The sequence below is a fragment of the Ursus arctos genome, unplaced genomic scaffold, assembly GCF_023065955.2.
Source record: "Ursus arctos isolate Adak ecotype North America unplaced genomic scaffold, UrsArc2.0 scaffold_7, whole genome shotgun sequence".
Taxonomy (NCBI): domain Eukaryota; kingdom Metazoa; phylum Chordata; class Mammalia; order Carnivora; family Ursidae; genus Ursus; species Ursus arctos.
The window spans coordinates 78,082,776-78,102,062 of NW_026623089.1; the positions used below are offsets into that span (position 1 = coordinate 78,082,776).

Below are 19,287 nucleotides of genomic sequence, written 5' to 3' on the forward strand. Positions count from 1 at the left end.
TATTTTTTTCCTATAGAGATTATGAGTTATGAAGTTTTATTTCTATTTTGTAGAGGCCTCACTCTTCCTTGCTTCTCTTTCTCCCTCTCTTTTTTTTAAGATAAACTTTGATTTTAAGTGAAGTGAGTATTGGAGAATTCTTTTGTGACCGGAATTCATTAAGAAATGTGTTAGAATTTGTTCTAAGGATAGTGACTTAAGACATTTGTATCAACTTCTGAGGTAGGGGTCAGTAATGATTTCAGTAAATATTCACTTCTGTTTTACAGTTGCTTTCTGTCTGGTAGCTTTGAAATTAATGCATTTGCTATCAGAGCTGTCAGTAATGTTGAGGTTAGACTGCATAACCTTAAGTTGGTAAGGATTTGCTGAGCGAACTGATATCCTTAATTGTTTTATAAAGGCCACTTACTGCCACATGCATTCTTTGCTAGGTGGTCAAAAGTGTTGTAGTCTGCCAGTAATGATTGTCTTTCTAAGCATTGGACATGTGTACCTACTAATGTAAAATACTTTTGTTTGTCAGGAAAGGTGAAGTTAGTATATTGAATTTGACTCTTCACCTATCCTCTAAGTTTTTGAAATTTTTTCATTGGTTACAGAAAAGGTATTAGCAATTTGGCTCTTTTAAGGTAATTTGCACTGGAATAAAGGCTTTTGGGAAAATATTAATATAAGAAGAATAAACATTATTTAGGTGTGAATTAATTTTAGAGGGGAAGTTTTAGTTCAGTTCAGTATAGTTCAGGCATATTCTCTTCATTTGCAGCAGTTTGCATTAAGAGCTAGGTGGATATCTTCAGGGTGTGAGGTATACGCTTGGTTGTACTGAGAATAGTGAGAGATGGATACTGTGGCTGTACCTGACAGCAAAAGAATATTCTTACCGTGTACATGGTGTGGACAAGAAGACTGTTGATGTGTTATATTTTAGGTGGTTATGCGCTTTGTCATCCATACTCATCACTTCAGATAGGGACAGTGAATCTAACATAGTGTGTGAATATTCAGTGTATATGTGTAAGTAAGTACAAAGTTAGCAAAGTATCGTAATATTTCTAAAAACAAGGTTACCTTGGTGTATATTATTTTATCATTTTCACATAAGGTTAAATTTATTTTAAAAGGCATTAAAATGTTGGGTATTAATTTTATCTGCACATTGTGTGTACGTTGTTTCATTGTAGATGTTAGGGTGGCAGTGTAGGCTCTGAAGCCAGACTTGCCTGTGTTGGAATCCTGGCTCTCCCACTAGCAGCTGGGTGACTTTGAGTAGGTTACTCACTCTTTCTCAAGCTGTTTCATCTGTAAAATTTATCTTAAAGAATAAATTAGATAATATGAGTAATTTGCTTAGCATACTACCTGCCACACTGTGAATACCTACGTGGTAACTGCTGCTCTTAAAAATTATAATTTCAGATTACCCATGTATGAGAAAGTATTTGTATTTTCATTTACGGGAGGAGCAGTGATTGTAACTGAATTTCCTCAGTTTTGGACATGTTAGAATTTTAATTGGTTCAAACTGTGAGTATTTTTTGAAATAAGGGTATTCCTTTAGGAGCTCTGAGTATAACGTGTGTGATTTTATTGTTTCATCACAAATGGAATATAAAGGTCTGCTCACTCATACTATTGACCAGAGAAAATTAATCATGCTAATCAAAAAGTGTTTGCTTTAAGATATTGAGGTAAGATGAAAACTTCCTATTATGATTGCATAATGAAGTAGACGTTTTAAAATAAAAATTTGTTATAATAAATTTTCTTTAGTGTTAGAGATAGGTCAACTTAAATATATTTTATTCACAAAGAGTGATCTTCTCAAAGGAAACTTTTAATGTATGATACAAAAGTATGTCATTGTTAATCCATAAAGGTATATAAGCATATCTTTTCAAGTTCATTTTTGGGAGAGGTATGCAACTTTGAGTGCCAGGTTACACTTATTACTATGCAATTTACACTTAATGTAATCTGACAATGCATTCATATAACAGAGGGATTTTAATTTAGTGTTAAACCTTTGTATTACTGCATCCCATTTTACATTTGATCAAGAGTCTCAGTATAATTTTAGGTCTTGGAAACGGGAAGAAAACATTTATTTTTGCCAGGTATGAGGAAGGATGGATTAAGCTTAAGACCTACCTGGTAAAGGCCATTTAGTTTGCCTAGGGATGATGATTCTTTTTTTTCCCTTTACCTTTGGTGGTCTCCCAGCTGTTTCCCAGTGCTGTCAATAGTGAAGCACTTGATTTCCAGTGAGTTTTTTTTGCTTATTTGCTTTGCATTGCAGAATGAATGGTGCTCTGTCTCATTATATATGTGACCATCTGATGTGATTTTTATATATTTTGTTATGTGTTGTATAAACTAACTGTATTTTTGGTCTAAGTCTCCATTGTAGAATTGAACATTTTGACATCTTCTAGGAAAATTGCATTGTCTAAAACTCTTTCCTGTCACATGCCATCTATGTTCTACTGAAAACAGTTGATTTAATATTATTAAGACTCTTCAGAATAGTTTTGAATTTTATTTCCTTTGATTTTTGTAGATTTTCGGGCTAAAATACCAGGTTTTCTTCTTACTAGTAATTGCAAGGATTGCATTCTGCCAATTTTGTATGGTTAATATTTTTGACCTTTGAAAAAGAATATCTAATTGTTTAAGGTGTTACGAAATGCATTGTGATTTGAATCACATATTCTTTAAATCATGTATTCTTGAAGCGATTTATAAATAGAGCATACATGTTCAGAGTTGGAAACAACTCTGTTTTAAAATGTATGCAATTTTTTTCCATTTAAAATACCTTTGCTCTCATGAATTAGTGAGACTTCTTTTGAGTATTCTAGTCATCCTGAACTGATTGGAGATTAAATAAATAGAACTGAAAACTTTTTTCTACTTTTAAAATGAAGTTTGGGGGGTTTTAATTAAGCTTGATTTTTACGTGTTTACTTTAAAATGTGTACTTAGGAATTACTTTATTCTGAGTCTGTTAGAGATCAAATGGAATGCTTGGGCTTTTCCTGTTTTGTTTTGTTTTTTCATAATGTGAAAACTGTTTTGCCAGGCTTTATTTAGCCATGATGTAAAATTTATTTAACATTCTTAATCATTCATGAAATATGAAATAGAAAAATGAGGACTTGAGTCAGGAGGGTTTTTTTTTTTTCTGTTTAATTAATGTAGTGGAGTTAGCTGACATATATCCTAACACTGTCTTAAATTTGTTTAGTGTGTGCATTTTTTTATTTTTTAAATTATCAAAGCCTTTTCTTAATCTTTAGCTCATTTGGTTTTGCATAGAAGAAAAAAGCCTAAAAGATAGAGCAAGGACTACTGTCTGTCATTATTATTATTATTATTATTATTATTATTATTATTATTTTTCTTTTATAGTGTAGGAATCATAGCTCCAATAAGAATCAGTAACTTGTTAAGGGCTAGTAGAGATTGATTCCAAAGAAAGATGTAGGGTTTTTTGGCACTTGTTGCAGTATTTCCCCCATTATATCAGTGGTTTTCAAACTTGAGAGGGCATCAGAATAACCTGGAGGACTTGTTAAGACCTTAGATTACTTGTCCCACCCTGAGAATTTGTGATTCATTAGGTCTGGTTTGGGGCCTGAGAATTTGCATTTGTAACAAGTTCCCAAGTGATGCTGACACTGGTGGTCTGGGGATCCCACTTTGTGAACCACTGTATTATGTTATCTTCAATCAGACAAATCCTTAATGTGTTATTTCCTTTAGGTTAATAGAATTTATACATACAGTATCATTTGATCTGTAAACCCTAAATAGCTCAACATGGCAAATATTATTCTGGTTATGTAGATGAGGTAGTAAGTTTAGAAAAGCAGCATGGTGGGGTAGATAGAGTGTGGACTTGGGAGTCAGCTAGTAAAAGTCTAGCATAACTCCTTGCTCAGCCACGTATCAGTTGTGTAATAAAAGATATGCTGCCTAACGTTAGTGAACCCTATTTTCCACATCTCTAACATGGTGGTAAAAATCCTCATAGGGTAGTTTTTAGGTTTGTTAGAAGTACGGGTGAGGTGTTTTCCAAATATTGGTTGCCAACTGGGAGTGACCTCCTCCCACCTTGTCTGGGCATTTGGCAGTGTCTGGAGACATTGTTGGTGGTCACACCTGGGAGATCTGGGTCACAGCCCAGGGATGCTGCTGTACATCCTACAGTGTAGAGGACAGTCTCTCCCACAGCAAAGAATTGTCTGGCCCAAATTGCCAGTAATGTGAGGTTGAGAAACTCTATAACTTTTTTTAAAAGATTTTATTTATTTGTCAGAGAGAGTGAGCACAAGCAGGGAGGAGGGAGAAGCAGGCAGAGGGAGAAGCAGGCTCTCTGCTGAGCAAGGAGCCCAGGTAGGAAGGACTCTGGGGGAGACTCTAGGGGACTTGATCCCAGGACACTGGGATCATGACCTGAGCCGAAGGCAGATGCTTACCTGACTGAGCCACCCAGGCATCCCAAGAAACTCTACTTTAAAGGTATAAAGTGTCTGGTACATAGTAATAAGTAATAAGAGAAGTATAATATTTGATAGAAGTCCGTACCTTTGCCCTTAGGCTGTGGTATTTAAGAAGGTCAGTTTGCTAATACATGGTGGAGTGAGGCTTTTAATATCTAGGTTTTCTGACTGCTGCTAGGCCAGTATTCTTTATAATAGGAACTTTGTCCACAAAAGATACCACTAGTAACCAAAAAGGCTTATTTGAAGAAGGCTCATCTGTAACTTGGCTGGTTGTGAAAAGTGTTGCTTTGAACTTCTTTTAGAGAAGGCTGAAGATGTTTTCAATACACGTGTAAGTGTAATGCACCTTCAGAGGTATTCAGAAGGATGTTACATAGAACTGCTCTAACAGGATGGATATGCTTTATCAAAAAAATAACAACTTTAAAAGAATTTTTATATTGGCAATAGTTTTTAAAGTAATCTTTTAGCTTATTTCCTTTAATTATGTAGTTGTTGAGTTGTGGAGAGATACTTTGCCCCCAGTGTACTTGGTTTTTGCTATTTAATGCATTTTTTTAGTGTTACACTTTATTGTAAAGCTGCTTTGTTATACTCAGATCTCATGGAGTTAAATGTGTTGATGTAAAATGGCAAATTTCTGACAAGTTATAAAAAACTTCTGTCTTTCCAGATAAAGAAAGTAGGGCTGACTCTGAGGTTCTCTGGTACATGTGTTAATCTTTTCTAGATCCTAACTTTGCTATGTCAGCCTGTTGAATTGAAGTGCTTTATTTATCTGATTTAAAAACTTGCATTAATGTGAAGTTTTTAGAAAAAATTAGGATGGAGCTTTAGATTAGTTCAGAGACGAGAAAATGTCAGGGGAGTTAGCTTAGGGGATTCTGAATTTTGTTTTGTTTTGTTTTTAGGGTAGACAAACGTAATTACGAAAGTGTTCTAGGAATAGATTGTTTGCTGTGATTTTTTTTTTTTTTCTGTTTGCTTGATTTTACAATTTACTTTGCCTCTCACTTTGCCCAAGCAGAATAAAATGTCAGGCCTATCTTAAAAATTCTTATGAAATTTAAGTTTTGACTGAGTGTTGTGATTTCTTTTTGAAATTAAATTAGATATCCAGAGATACTGATAAATATTTTTAAACCAGGATTGCTAATTTATGATAGCTTCAGATTTGTTAAGAAAAACAGATGGCATTTATTGCTGTAATGTAATTGAGTAAAGCTTATGGTATTTATTTTAGTATATGAATAATAAACTTCATTTGCTTGCTATACTTAAGAAAATTTCTTCTAAAAAATTTGTTTTATACAAATACAACTAAAGAGAATTTTTAAGAAGTGTCTATTGTCCTACTTCTCTGAAACTTCATGTTTCCCTCTAGCTTCTAGTTTTGTTCGTATGCGTGTATTTTAAAATGTAATTCATCGTAGTGAACTTAAAAGGTGTATGTGCATTTTTAAACAATTTCTGGAGCCCCTCATAATTGCCTTAGTTATTTTAAATGGTGAAGTCAAATCAGAAATATTTGTTTTCCTGTAGTTAGTTACACATTAAACTTGTTTCCAGTATTTGGCTAATACTTTTTTCTGTTACTTTCTGATTTTTCTTTAGAGTGGATTTAAGATGACCTAAATAGTGAGAAAGAGTTTCATGATTTTGATCCACAAAATCATAATCTGTTACACACTAAAAAAGCTGAAGTGTTGGACTCTTGAAACTTTTTTCCCCTTAGTTATTTCCAGGAAAGCTATTACGTATTTAAAATTTAAGCATATTTTACTCATTTGAGAAAGACAAAATAAAATTTATCTAAACACTTTGGATCTGTCAAATTTCCTTTTTCTGTTGTAGGAATATTAAATTGTATTGCAATTAAAGTGGGTATAGAAGTGATTTGAATAAACCTTCACATCATTTTACACCAAAGTGGATATAACCCTATCATGATGATACTGTTCCCTGAAACGTATTTTGAATGATACAGTTTATATTTGCATAGTTGCCTCGGTAATTGGTGATATTTATTGATGAAGGTTTGCTGTGCATTTCACTTATAATCAAAAATTGCATTTGTTAGTGTCAGATTTTAAAGTGTCAGATATTAAAATAGGGAGATAATTGTAACCTTATTAGCTAAATGATGTCTTTCTCAGCAAATGTATTAATTCATGTACTTAGAACAAAAATATTGAGGAAGAAACAAACTCTTCTCTTTTTTAAACAAAATTACTTGTTACAGTAACATTTTTCTAAATGAGATAAAATTGTTTCAATACTTAAACATAAGGAAATTTTGATCTAGGTATGGTATATACCTTTTTGGTGCTTATGAAAACAAAGTAATGGTAAAAATACTTTGTAAATGTATGCATATACGTTTTTTGAGAACTGAAGAAGCAATCTGACATCTGGGTAGTTTTCACGGACTAGTTGTAGGAAATTTATGTAAAATAAATACAGTACACTGAAAGTATGATGCAGTTTTGCATATCTAGTTTCTGTTCATTATGATCAGGATTATAGGTAATACTGTGAAATACACTGAGGTGCTGGTTATTAAGGCTATTTGGATTCTTTTTAATACTGAAAAGGTCACGCAGATTGTGATTATTGTGTAGTGTCCAAGAACTAAGGCTCGCCATCTGTTACTCAAATATAGGAAAAAGTTAAGATAATCTAGTGATATGAGTGGTTTTGACATTTCTGAATTTTGGAATCTATTAATTATAGTCTTTAAGGACTAATATCAAAATTTAAGCTTTTGCAAAAATAAAACTTACTGGTTATACCAGTGTTTATATTTTTCTTCTAAAATACAAAGATACTGGTTGAGAACTAAAGCCTATGTAATGGAAGTCTGGCTTTTAGTCATTTAGTTTTACAACATTATTTGGATATTTAAGTGAAAGCATCATGTTTTAACTTGAGATATTAAGTTATATGAGCTTTTGATATTTTTAAACTGTAATGTTCCTAGCAGTTGATATATAGGAATTCATTATTACAGAACTTCAGGGTACTGATTTAATATGTATTTCTTAAATATTTGCTTTAAATATTTTTCAGGTCCTCTGCTTTCTTGTACAACTCAGTTCTTGTCTTTCTGCTAGTAAATGAGTTTCCCCATTTAAAATTTGGCTTTTTCATTTTAAGCCACCATATATAAGTTGTTTGTTTGTTTGTTTTAAAGATTTTATTAATTTGTCAGAGAGAGAGAGCACAAGCAGGGGGAATGGCAGGCAGAGGAGTCAGAGTTGGAGAAGCATGCTCCCTGCTGAGCAAAGTGCCCAATGTGGGACTTGATCCCAGAACCCTGGGATCATGATGTGAGCCGAAGACAGCCGCTTAACTGACTGAGCCACCCAGGCATCCCTATAAGTTGTTTCTGTAACATAATTCCTTTTCACCCCCCAAGAGCTGGGTGTTGCCAGGTTGCATAGATGTCTTCAAATTACATATTGGGCTTAACAGGGTCTGATTAGTTTTAATCTACTTTTTAAAAATTTATTATATTGACTTTGTTTTTTATTGAGAAGTTTGTTATCATGCCAAATGATTAATATGATCAGGCATAGTATTTCAGTTTAGATATGATTTTGAATTTATGTTCTCACATCTAACTTTGTGTTTAGGGCCTCTATTTTTTGTGTAAGAAACATCTTGCCAATTTCAAATTCATGTCTGATGAAAATAGATTATTTTACTAGCATCACTTTATAGAATTTGTTCAGGCCGTGAAAAGAATGGTGCCTTTTTGGATAGACAGATAATGTGTACATAAATTATCTCTCTTACATTAAGTGTGGCAGCACATATGTAGGTGAGATTTTTATCCAAATACTTAACGTCTTTACCTGTTTTGTTTACCTAATTGTATTTAAAGGGTGTGAGGTGTTAAGAGCTCCTTTCCTTTGTTTTCATTTCTGTCTCTCCCATCTAACTGTTGGTATTTTTGTTTTTCTATATGTTGAACTTTATGTTTTTAAAGTTTGTTTATTGGTTGACAGAGTTGACTCAATTTTATCTTTCATGTTTCAGCTTAATTATTTCCAAGATTTTTAGTGTGTTCTCCTTTGCATATGAAGATTTCACAACTAATTTTGATCAGTAATTGTGCTTTTTTCCAATCGTAATAATTGGATTTATACTAAAATTATATTGCTTCAGGAACAAGCATTTATGGGTAGCTGACTAAAATTAAAAGTATTACCTTTTCAAACCAAGCAATGTAGACTTGCTCTCATATTTTTTAGTATATTTAAAGATTGCATATTATTAAAATTTGAAATATGAATTTTGACTAGTATTTTAGTATATGTAATTTCAACGGTTTTTTTAATAATCCACTTATTCAAATGATTGTAATGCTGATATAATGATAAAAATACACTCTGTGAATATGAATCATATTTTTCAGTATTAGAACAAGGCAATTATCATAAAATCAGTAATATGATTCTTACTAATGTAGTAATGAATGCCAATATGTGTGCCTTCATATTTTAAAATAGACCTGTACTTCTAGTTTATATTATTCTGATCCAGGATTAAAATACAGCAGTTAGGCAAAACTATTTTTGCCTGTTGGAAAAAAAAAAGCAAGTCATTTCTAAATGATTTCCTGGCTTAGATATAAAATAAAGACTTAGTTTTATTATATTAAAGCCAAATATAAAATGAAGCAGTCTAGCACACACTTGTTTGGCACTTTCCTCCATTAAAATGGTTCAAATTAGCAGTGCTTTCATGGAAAGGTAAATTTGATTGTTAAAAGTAGATTTAAAAATTTTACAGTTTTAGCCATGTTAGTAGGAAAATGAAAACCCACTTGCTGGAGACACATTTTGTATTAGAACTTTTTTTTCTTAGTACCTTGTGTCTGTAGTTATTTTTGAGTATTAGGAAATTAGTGCACGGTTGTATCTAAAAGATAATACAGTTGGAAATGTTGGAATCTGTTTTTTTTTTAATGCAGGTTACTAATATTGAGTGAATTTGCACTAAATATTACTAGGTCTTTGTTCTCAAACTATTGACACATCCCTTGTCATCTTCTGTGTCTTACCTGTTTGAATGTCTTTTTTTCCGTAAAAGTTAATGGCCTTACAGAGCAGACCGAACCTACTGTTTTAGATAGTTATCTTTGGTAAATGATAAAAAGCATGGCTTTTATAATGAAATGAATTACAGAAGTAACATAAACCTAACACTGAATATAAAGATTAGAGCATAAAAGATACTCTTATGTACTTTATAGTAATGCTGAATCAATGTTATAATTTTAACTTTTCTAATTTTTCATATACTTGATTATGAGTTTGCTGTAGAAAATGAGAGTTAGCATTTGTCTTAGTTCAGGTATGTAAGGCGGACAAGTATGTCTAATGCTTGTTGAAATGACAGTCTTTTGAAAGTTGTTCTGTAAGTTACAACCATATTTTATTTGATTCGTCATTGGTAGTCAGTCTTAGATGTTTGTTAGTGGGAGCAAAACCATGGTGGGGGGGGGTGTGCGTGTGTGCATTTTAACAGCAGCAGAGTTCTGAAACAGGAAATCAGCCTTATCGTATTCATCCAGAGACCTAGGAAGAAGGTAATTGTTTCTTATGCTCGTTAAAACCAGTTAGTTGGGCAACTTAAATTTTTAGAGGTTCACAGATGTAGGTTTGAACAGTTGTAGATACATTATTTCGTAACAGCTCTGAAGAAAAATTGATTAAATTTGTTGAGGGGAATTATCCCTCAGCTAATACACAAAGTTGTACTTTGGATTTTAGAGTATTGCTAGCATTATCAGTGACTTGATAAGATATTTTTCTGTGGTTCTAATTTGCTTACATTTAAATAGAGTTCAGAGGGCCTTGATTGTTCCTTTAAAAAGGATTTGTTTAAAATTGTGTAATCTTCAGTTTAAGCATTAGAAATAGTTAATTCTGTGTCAGGTGTTCGTCACTGGAAATTGCTTTTCCCTCTTTGTTAATGTACATATGCTCATAATTACATACTTAGGTATTTGTTCACAACTTAATTTTTATCTGTCAGTGGGTACTTGCCATTTTTTAAATCTATATAGTTAACATTTCATCCAGCTAAATATCATGGATTGCTCACTGTACTGTGTTAGGATTATTTCCATTTTTTCCCTTTATATACAGCACTATCCTGAATATCTTTCTATAGTTTACTTTGTTTTCTTAGAGTACATTGTTAGAGTGGGGTTTCTGGCACAAAAGGTAAAACAGTTTCATAGCTCTTTGTTATAGATTGTAGATTTCTTGCCAAATGAGCCGATTTATGGTATTGCTACTAAGTAGAAAAATACTAGCAATTCTTGATGTTACCTTTGAAGAATGTGGTATTTTCCTTTAGAAAGTGAGATCTAGGGGCGCCTGACTGGCTCAGTTGGTAGAGCATGGGACCCTTAAACTCAGGGTTGTGAGTTCAAGTCCCACGCTGGGCATGGAACCTACTTAAAACAAAAACAACAACAACAAAAGAACTCTAGAAAGTGAGAGCTAAACTTCATTTCAAAGCAAAAATATGTGTAAACTTTTTAGTCAAGGCAAGTTGATATAATGTAACAATTTGGGAGAGAGTTGTGAGGTCCTTGTTGGAGGAGTAGAAAGCTCCGGCAGGGCTCATAAATTACTTGGCAGTCAGTTTTCCTTTCTGGTTTGGCACTGTGAGCAGTTAATTTAGAAGTGTTAAAAGGAACCTAAAATTTATGCTAAAGTGAATTTAAATGAATGCATTGGAATTCTTTTCTTTTATAATTTGTTTATAAAAACATCATATTGAGTTGCCTTGTAATGAGACACTTAAACTAAAATTAAATAACAGGACATTTCTAGCCCATGCAACCTCAAATCATAACAACTTCTTACTAGAATTGTAATAGCCCTTTGCAATTTGTAGATTTAAAGATATGTCCAGTTATCTCATTTAATCCTTGAAATAACCAGTGAAGAAGTTACAGCAGGTGTTAGGACCATTATTTTGCAGAAAAAAGAAACAAAAATATTTGAGGCCCAGAGATTTAGTAAGTTATCTGCAGCCATAGGCTTTTAAGTTGCAAAGCTGAGAAGGGAACTTTGATCTTCTATATGTTAAATGACCTTATGCATTAAGTATTTTAATGCATGGCCTGGCACCTAGGAAATATTTAAATGTTCCTGTGTCCTGTGCTGTTTCTGACCACTATACTTTATTCTTAAAAATCCCCATTTTTTTGTGCAGTATTTTTAATAATTCTGTACTTTTGGAGAAATATTTTTAATATTTCTGTAGTTCACGCTTTGGTACTTATTGCACCTTTTTCACTTTAGAAAATAAGATTTTTGGCTGCATTAATTTGCTCTGTACAGGAATGATTATATGCTTTATATGTTAGGACAAATTTATATGTTCTGAAATAATGAGCAATTAGCACTTTGTCAACTGGAAAATTCAGGGAACTCCTATTTCTGCTTTTCTACCAATATGAATCTTCAATTTAGAAACCAGATACAAACATTTTACACAGTTAATAGAGAAAAAATCTAATAAGAAATATAAAATCTTTCATTAGATGAGACTCTCATATAAGTCTATGAGAGTAGCAGTTATTTAAAGCATAATTTGGTTAGTAAAGTTGATAATATGGATATAACTGTGACATACATGAAAACTATTTGTTAAAGTTACACTTGTTAAAATTTGTTGGAAAAAAAATGTAGACCTGATGTAGCTTATGAATCAGTGGCTGAATTTTTTTCCCTCTTACCTGATCCTTAAACATCTATTGGTTGATAGTACTGATAGAAAGCAGGGGAAAAGCTCCAGAAATTCCTGGAAAATAGAATTAAATGGTGAAGCCCTGGTACTTGCTAACTAGCTTTCGATTCTTTTTGTCTTCTCGTTAGTCTGACTTTATTCCTTCACTCATGCCTCTGAATTAGCTTAGTGTCCATTCCTCTCATGAGCCAGGCAACTTCAGGTTTGCTTTTGATGCTTTTTGATCACTGGCTCTGTAAATCTATATGTCACTTTCTATTTGCCATCCATGTTCCATGTATGTTATATAGCTTCATATTGTTAACTTCCAGCTAACTAGAATTTTTAAAACAGCTTATATGTGATCTGTGGAAATAATTTTTCTTAAAATAATTATGGCAGGAAAAAAGTGTTACTGGTTTGAATACTAGTACTGTATACTGGTATTTTAGTTTATAAGTTGTTTGGGGATAAGCATATCTATATATTTATGTTGAGTAGTACTACAGAGAAACTTTAGAACTGCTTTATTTTCAATAATTATACTTAAGACTGTCTATATTCAGGAACACATAAAATAAGACTTAAGGAGCTATTTTTGGTTATTATCCCCTATTTGAAAATTATAGTTAAATTTGTCATGTAAACCACATTAATTTAGGTTCAAGTAAAATTTTGAGACAAGGTAAATATGAAATCTCAGCTTACATATTGTTTTTCTAAAGGTGTTTTGTTAATTCAGTGTAACCTAGAATATACTTTTAGTGTTTTAAGTCAGGATTGGATGCTTAGAACAACCAGTAAAAATTTATTTAGCTCATATAGTAGCCACATTATTTTATAGTGTGTCAGTTATATTATTGGTGAAATTGACTTCTGTGCACAGGCTTTAGAATTTAATTACCATTTATTATTTTCTTTCTTGCGGTTGAGATGTGATTGTTGCAGCTCTTGAATCAAGACTGTCCAGCATGATATATATGATTATCAAAACTCACCAGTGAATCACTTAAGGTCTTGTATTTTATTGTATGTAAAATATACCTTAATTAAAACAGAAAAATTTGAACATGTTTGCTCAAAGGTGGGGTGAGAGTCATGTATTCATGTATGTGTGTCTACTGAACGTCATGTGTCACATCTGCAGGTCCGCTGTAGCAGTGGTGGCTCTCCAGCTTAGGCACAACAGAAAGTCCCGTGCATGCACGTATGCCTTTCTTCTCCCTCTCTGCTTACTGCATGTAGCCACTGATAATAGTTTGTTTTCTTCCCTTTGGGAAATTTGGGAATATTTTACATTTGTTCTTAAGTTAAACACTTAAAAGGCAAATTGATATAGTCAAGATTTCAAAGAGTTAAGGTTTCTTTTAGGCTTTGATGCTCTTTAGAAGGATTAGGTTATTCAGTAATCAGTGTCATTGGAAAAAAAATCCCAAATAGTTACGGTGAGCCCTTATGGTCTAGGTCTGTCCCATTTGTTCAACTGATAGACAACTGTCACTGTGTTCTAGTCATTTTCTATATATTAATGCATTTAATCCTTATAACAACCCTATGTGATAAGTACTTTTACCAGTCCCATTTTACACAGGAAACTGAAGATAGGTAACTTGCAAAAGATTACTTAGTAAGTGAAGCTTGAGTTCAAACCCAGGCACCTTGGCTCTGGAGTGTATGTTCTTAACCATGGTGCCACATTGCCTGCAAGTAGAGCACTAGATGGCAAAAATATTTGGCTTCCTTCAGTGACCTAGTTAGTATAATTCTTTATGCGCTGCATTTATAAGTCGTTAGGTGAGAATTTCATATTAAACCCTTTACTTGTTATTCAAAAATATATCTGATAAGCGCAGGTTAAGGCTATTCTGTATTAGAAATCATATATAGTTTTCTCAGTTATTTTTATTTGGTTTAAATTGTCTAAAGTGTGTCAGAAATTTTAACATTGGGAAGCAAAAAAGTCATATTAGATATGTATTGGTATAATTCTTGGCATAAGAAATATTTGTCTTATAATTCAGTACTCATTAATTGCCGACACCAGTTTTGGAAATGCCAGTGATTTTTGTATTGTCTAATTTTAGAAGTTTTTCAGTTTTAACATTAGATTAGTAAATTCACTTTCATTTGAACCTGCTTCTTTTGAAAATTTTATGTTTTTATTATTGATTTGAAAATATAAGAAATCTTAATCTTTTATGAGGCAGCATGGTATAAGAAGCTGGGCTTTGGGTTATGTAACTAGCCGGTTTGAATCATAACTCAGTACTTACTGGCTGTGGGACTTAGTGCAAATTACCCAGTCTTTTTGACCCTCAATTTTGTCATTCATGAAATGGGAATATTACTCTGTAGGGTCATTAGGATTAAATGGGAATGTATTTCCCATGCTGTGGCACATGTTCTCTGCATCTTCTAACTTATGATGGATGCTAAAGTCTGGGATAAAATCTCAAACTATGAATAAGGAAGGTGAGAATCTGTGGAAAATGAAACCTTCAAAAGACTGAATGCCTAGATTCTACGTAAAGGAAGGATTGGATTGTTGTTCTGTAAGAGACCATCACACTGATTCCAGCCTTTGACTCCCTATGTGTCTGCTTAAATTAACTCCCTTTCACACCATCCTTGAAACTAACTCCAGTCTTCTGTCCTGCTTTCTCCATACAGCTCTGTGTGTGAGCCACACTTGACTGCTTGCTTTTCCCCGATGTTTTATGTATTTCCATAATCCTGTTGTGTCCTCTGCCTGGAGTGTTCTAACTGCTCTTGTTCGTTCTTCTGTCTCCTGATGTCTGACTGACTTCTTCAGCGTTATCTAACATATCACCTACTTCTTGAAGCTTTATCTGTGCCCCTGCAGAATTAATCCCTCTGTCTTTATCTCTGAAAATATCTTGGTCTTATATTCAGTAGAGTCTGTGGCACCGTTGCACGTCCGTGTGTCTGTCTTCCCTGATAGAGTAGGGACTCTTCAGTGCAGCAGTGTTTGCTTACTTAGCCTTCTGCTCTCAGTGCCCCTTGCACAGAATGTTCACTATGTGTTTGAATAATTAAGTGAATCAAAGGGGGGCCAACTGAGTTTACATTAATGAGTATATAACATCCCCATGTATGCATAATTAGAGACAAATGGTTTTGTTTAAGTAAGTTAACCAAGTCCTTTGCAAACTTATTTACTACTTTATTAGTTAGTATTCATAGTGCAAGGATGCATTTGAGTTTAGTCCTGGTTAAAATGACTGCATTTCAAGGGGCTCTGTACTATTGTGCTTTTCTGTAAGACTAAAAATCTTACTAGCATCTTAACTGAAATTAAGGATTCAGTTGGAAAGTTTCTTAGTAGCAGTAATTATTATTTCTTTGAATAAAAAATATTTTTCTGTTGCATTGCTCAGAAAAATTCAATTTATATTTTTGACTGACATCTATTTATAATTTTTTAGGTAGGAATTCTGGATTGGTGGCAGTTGCCACTGCTTTGGGTCCCTACTGCCGCCTCATTTATTTTCTGAGTATTATTTTCTATATGTTGGTTCTCCCAAGACAGGGTTACAAAGTAAAGATTATTCACTTTCAGGAATTAATACTGCTACAGGCTTGATTTGAGCCTCCAGTCTCTTTTTTTTTTTCCTCATGAATGGACGTAATACCTAAAACATCTTGATGATTGAACATAGCTCTTTGAATTGAGCTATGTTTTTAGGTGGAACTACTTTCTTATGTGCGAATAATAGATGACAGCTATTATTTGTAATGTTAAAAATGATAGTCTAATAGTTTTGGAGACTCTATAGTAAAAGAACAACGCTTTGAAGTTGGGGGTGAATTTTTATATTCTTAAAGTGACAAAAATCGTCACATAGTAAATGCTACTTAAGTCTTTCAGTATATATGTGTGTATATATAGGTGTATATGCATATATACATTTTGATAGAAATTCAGCATTTTTTAAACTACATACAAAGCTGAATTTAAGTCGCACAGGACAAGACAATATTTTGTCATGACTTGGAGATAATTATAAAACAAACAATTAAAAAATATGTTATAGAAGTAGTGCAGGTGCATTATGTCAACAACAAAATATAAAACAAAAATGAGAAAAATATATATTCCCACTACCTAGAGATGATTAGTTTGTAATCTTTTTGTCTACATATGTCTATGTGGGTATATGTGCATTCTTATGCCAGTATGGCATAATGCTATCTATTCTCTCTTGAAACCTTTTTTTTTTAGTCAATAATGTCTGCTTTTCCATTTCAGTAAATTTTCATCTCCTATAATGCCCAGATCATATTCAAATTTCTCTGGTTGACTCAAAAATGTTCTTTATGGCTGGTTTGTCTAGAACGATATCCCGAATAGCATTGTACCTATGAACTTGGGTCTTAGAACCCTTAAGTCTTCTTGAATCAAGGATAGCTATCCATCCCTCCCCTCCTTGTCTTTTAAAAAGACATTTGAGCAGAAACTGGGTCATGTGCTTCAGACCTTTTGAATTTGTCCAGTTTATTTTCTCATGTCATTTAGTTTGTTTTTTTATCTCTTGTATTTATTGTAAATTAAAATTTATATCTAAATACTTGGTGGATTCTCAGGTTGAAGGTACCTTGGCTATCACAGATGACGCTATGTCCTTCATATTGTATCACATCGAGAGTTATAGGATCTCTACTTCACTTTTTTGGTGGTGCTTAGATTGACCACTGAAGTTGAGTGGTGGCAGTCTTTTCTGCCTGCTGTTCAATTGTATTGGTCTCCTCACATCAGAAAGTGTTTTGTGTGGTGTTATTTGGCTCTCTGAGAAAGTTCAGTTTTTCATCATCCATTCATCTGTTGGGTTAGAACCAGTTGTTGTCCTTGCCTAAGTCAATAAATTTATTAGAGTTTGCAAAATATGGTTTTTAAAATTCTGTTCTTTTGTGTTTATTAACTGGTGTTTTTCTGTAAAGTAGATCTTTACTGTATGAAATGGGGCTATTTGGCTGCCCTGAAATACAGAACCTACAGGAAAAGTAGCATAAATATTTAATCTCCCCCTTTACATACTTTCAAAGTAAAGAAAGAAGTATTCTAATAGCTACTTCAAAAGGTGATTAATGGAAAAGATTTTGTTGTTCTTTTTTTCTTTTGCGTGTCTTTATATAGACTCAAGGGTTTTAATTTTATTTAGGGTGTTCTAATTTACTGCCATTTAAATTTTTTCTTTGATGCTTAGATTGTAACAACTTTAGGCCCTGGGATGTCCTTCATTTTAGCTCCTGTGTCTGTCTGATAGAGACCATTAATCGCCAGATACCTTCCTTGTCTTCTGGCACAGAAAGATATCCCAGACTCATCTTGTACCTTTCTGCTCCAAACCTGGCATCACCTGTTGTTCCAATGAGTTTAGTATCTTTTAATGTATTATATATTAGAGATGAAATCTGGGTCCATTCAGGGATTGTTTGCTGCTAAGATTGATACGCTTTTAGGCCATTTCAGTGAAAAGACCTAGAGAACATAGATTTTTATCAACATAAGTTCATATTGATATTTTTAATTAATGTTTTTACTTGATTTCTTGATTTTATACCTGTAATCATGAATCTTAAAATCTTTAGTAAAATTTCATTGTTTTTTCCTACAGTGTAAAGGAAAAAGCTTGAGGATGTCAATACTGATACTGGTAAAAACGAACTCTCAGAAGAAGTTTAAAATTTCGTTGTAGTTTTTTTTTTTTTTTTAAGAGTTTATTTATTTGAAAGAGGGAGTGAGCATGAGAGAGAGCATGAGCAGGGGGAGTGGAAGAAGCAGGCTCCCCGCTGAGCAGGGAGCCCAGTGCGGTGGTGGGAGGGGTGTGGGGGGCAGCAGGGTGGTGGGGTTTGGCGATCTTGGGACCTTGAGTACCAGCTGAGCCACCCAGACGCCCCTCTTTGTAGTCCTTTTTGTTCTTAGAGTGCTTCCTACCAAGAAGTACAGTAATCTTGGAATGTCCAAATAACCCCTGTGAAATAAACCCTATCTCCTGGTTATCAGTTTGATACTTAATTGGGTTTATTTGTTTGTTGCTGTTTTTAGTGTATGTTTCTCCCCTTCCCCACCCCTTCTCTATTTAGCAAACATTTTTATTAGTTCCTCAGTTATCATTTGTGTGTGTGTGCAAATGCATGTGTGTTGAGAAGTTCAAATTCAAGCAAGTATATGTGTAAATGTTATTTATTTTATCCAAAAAGAAAATATTTTTTATACAAAAGGTAGCAGCATACTGTATATGCCCTTGTGTGTGATCTTTTTTTTAAATTAAAGGTTTTTATTTTTATTTTTTGAATTTTATTTATTTGAGAGAGAGATCGAGACTGAGAGTGAAAGAGCATGAGCGGGGCAGAGGGAGAGGGACAAGCAGACTCTTGACTGAGCAAGGAGCCCGATGTGGGGCTCGATCCCAGGACTCTGGGACCATGACCTGAACCAAAGGCAGATGCTTAACTGACTGAGCTACCCAGGCACCCCTGTGGTTTTGTTTTGTTTTCTTTTTCCCTTAAAATATTTTTCGGTCTGTCCAATCAGTGTGTGGTAAAACTGTGGATACAACCTTTTAAAAAATACTACTAAAATAAAAGCTTTTAGTAACTTGATAATTATTTTTGGATTGAAAATAATACTGAAATCAGCTCAGTAAGGTGAAAGTAGCAAAAAGTGAAGAAAAAAGATGCAGGAAAAGGCACTGGATTTGGTGAATTTTGGATTGTACTTGAAGAACGAATGGGGTCCAGGAGTAGGCAGGCGGAGAACTTCAGGGATGGTGTTGAAGGGAGGCTTGAGGCAGATTAGCTTGGCTGTTTTGGAAGGTCCATGACAGAAAAATCATGGGATTAGAGAGAGGAATAATGGCATGGCATTCAAGAAGAAATGAGAGCTGCCATGATCGACAAATGCATGGAAATGTAGATTGGTTGGTGTTTTGTTTTTTTTTAGTTAGTTTGATACAGAGTCTTCTGGAGCGCAGAAGTTTGTTTTTATGCCAACTGTAGT

At 33.5% G+C, this 19,287-nt stretch overlaps 1 protein-coding gene across 2 annotated transcripts in view; it reads left to right on the plus strand.

Annotated features, from left to right (window-relative positions):
• Positions 1–19,287, plus strand: part of PTEN (phosphatase and tensin homolog) — a 90,054-nt gene that overhangs the window by 4,676 nt on the left and 66,091 nt on the right. The window lies entirely within an intron of this gene.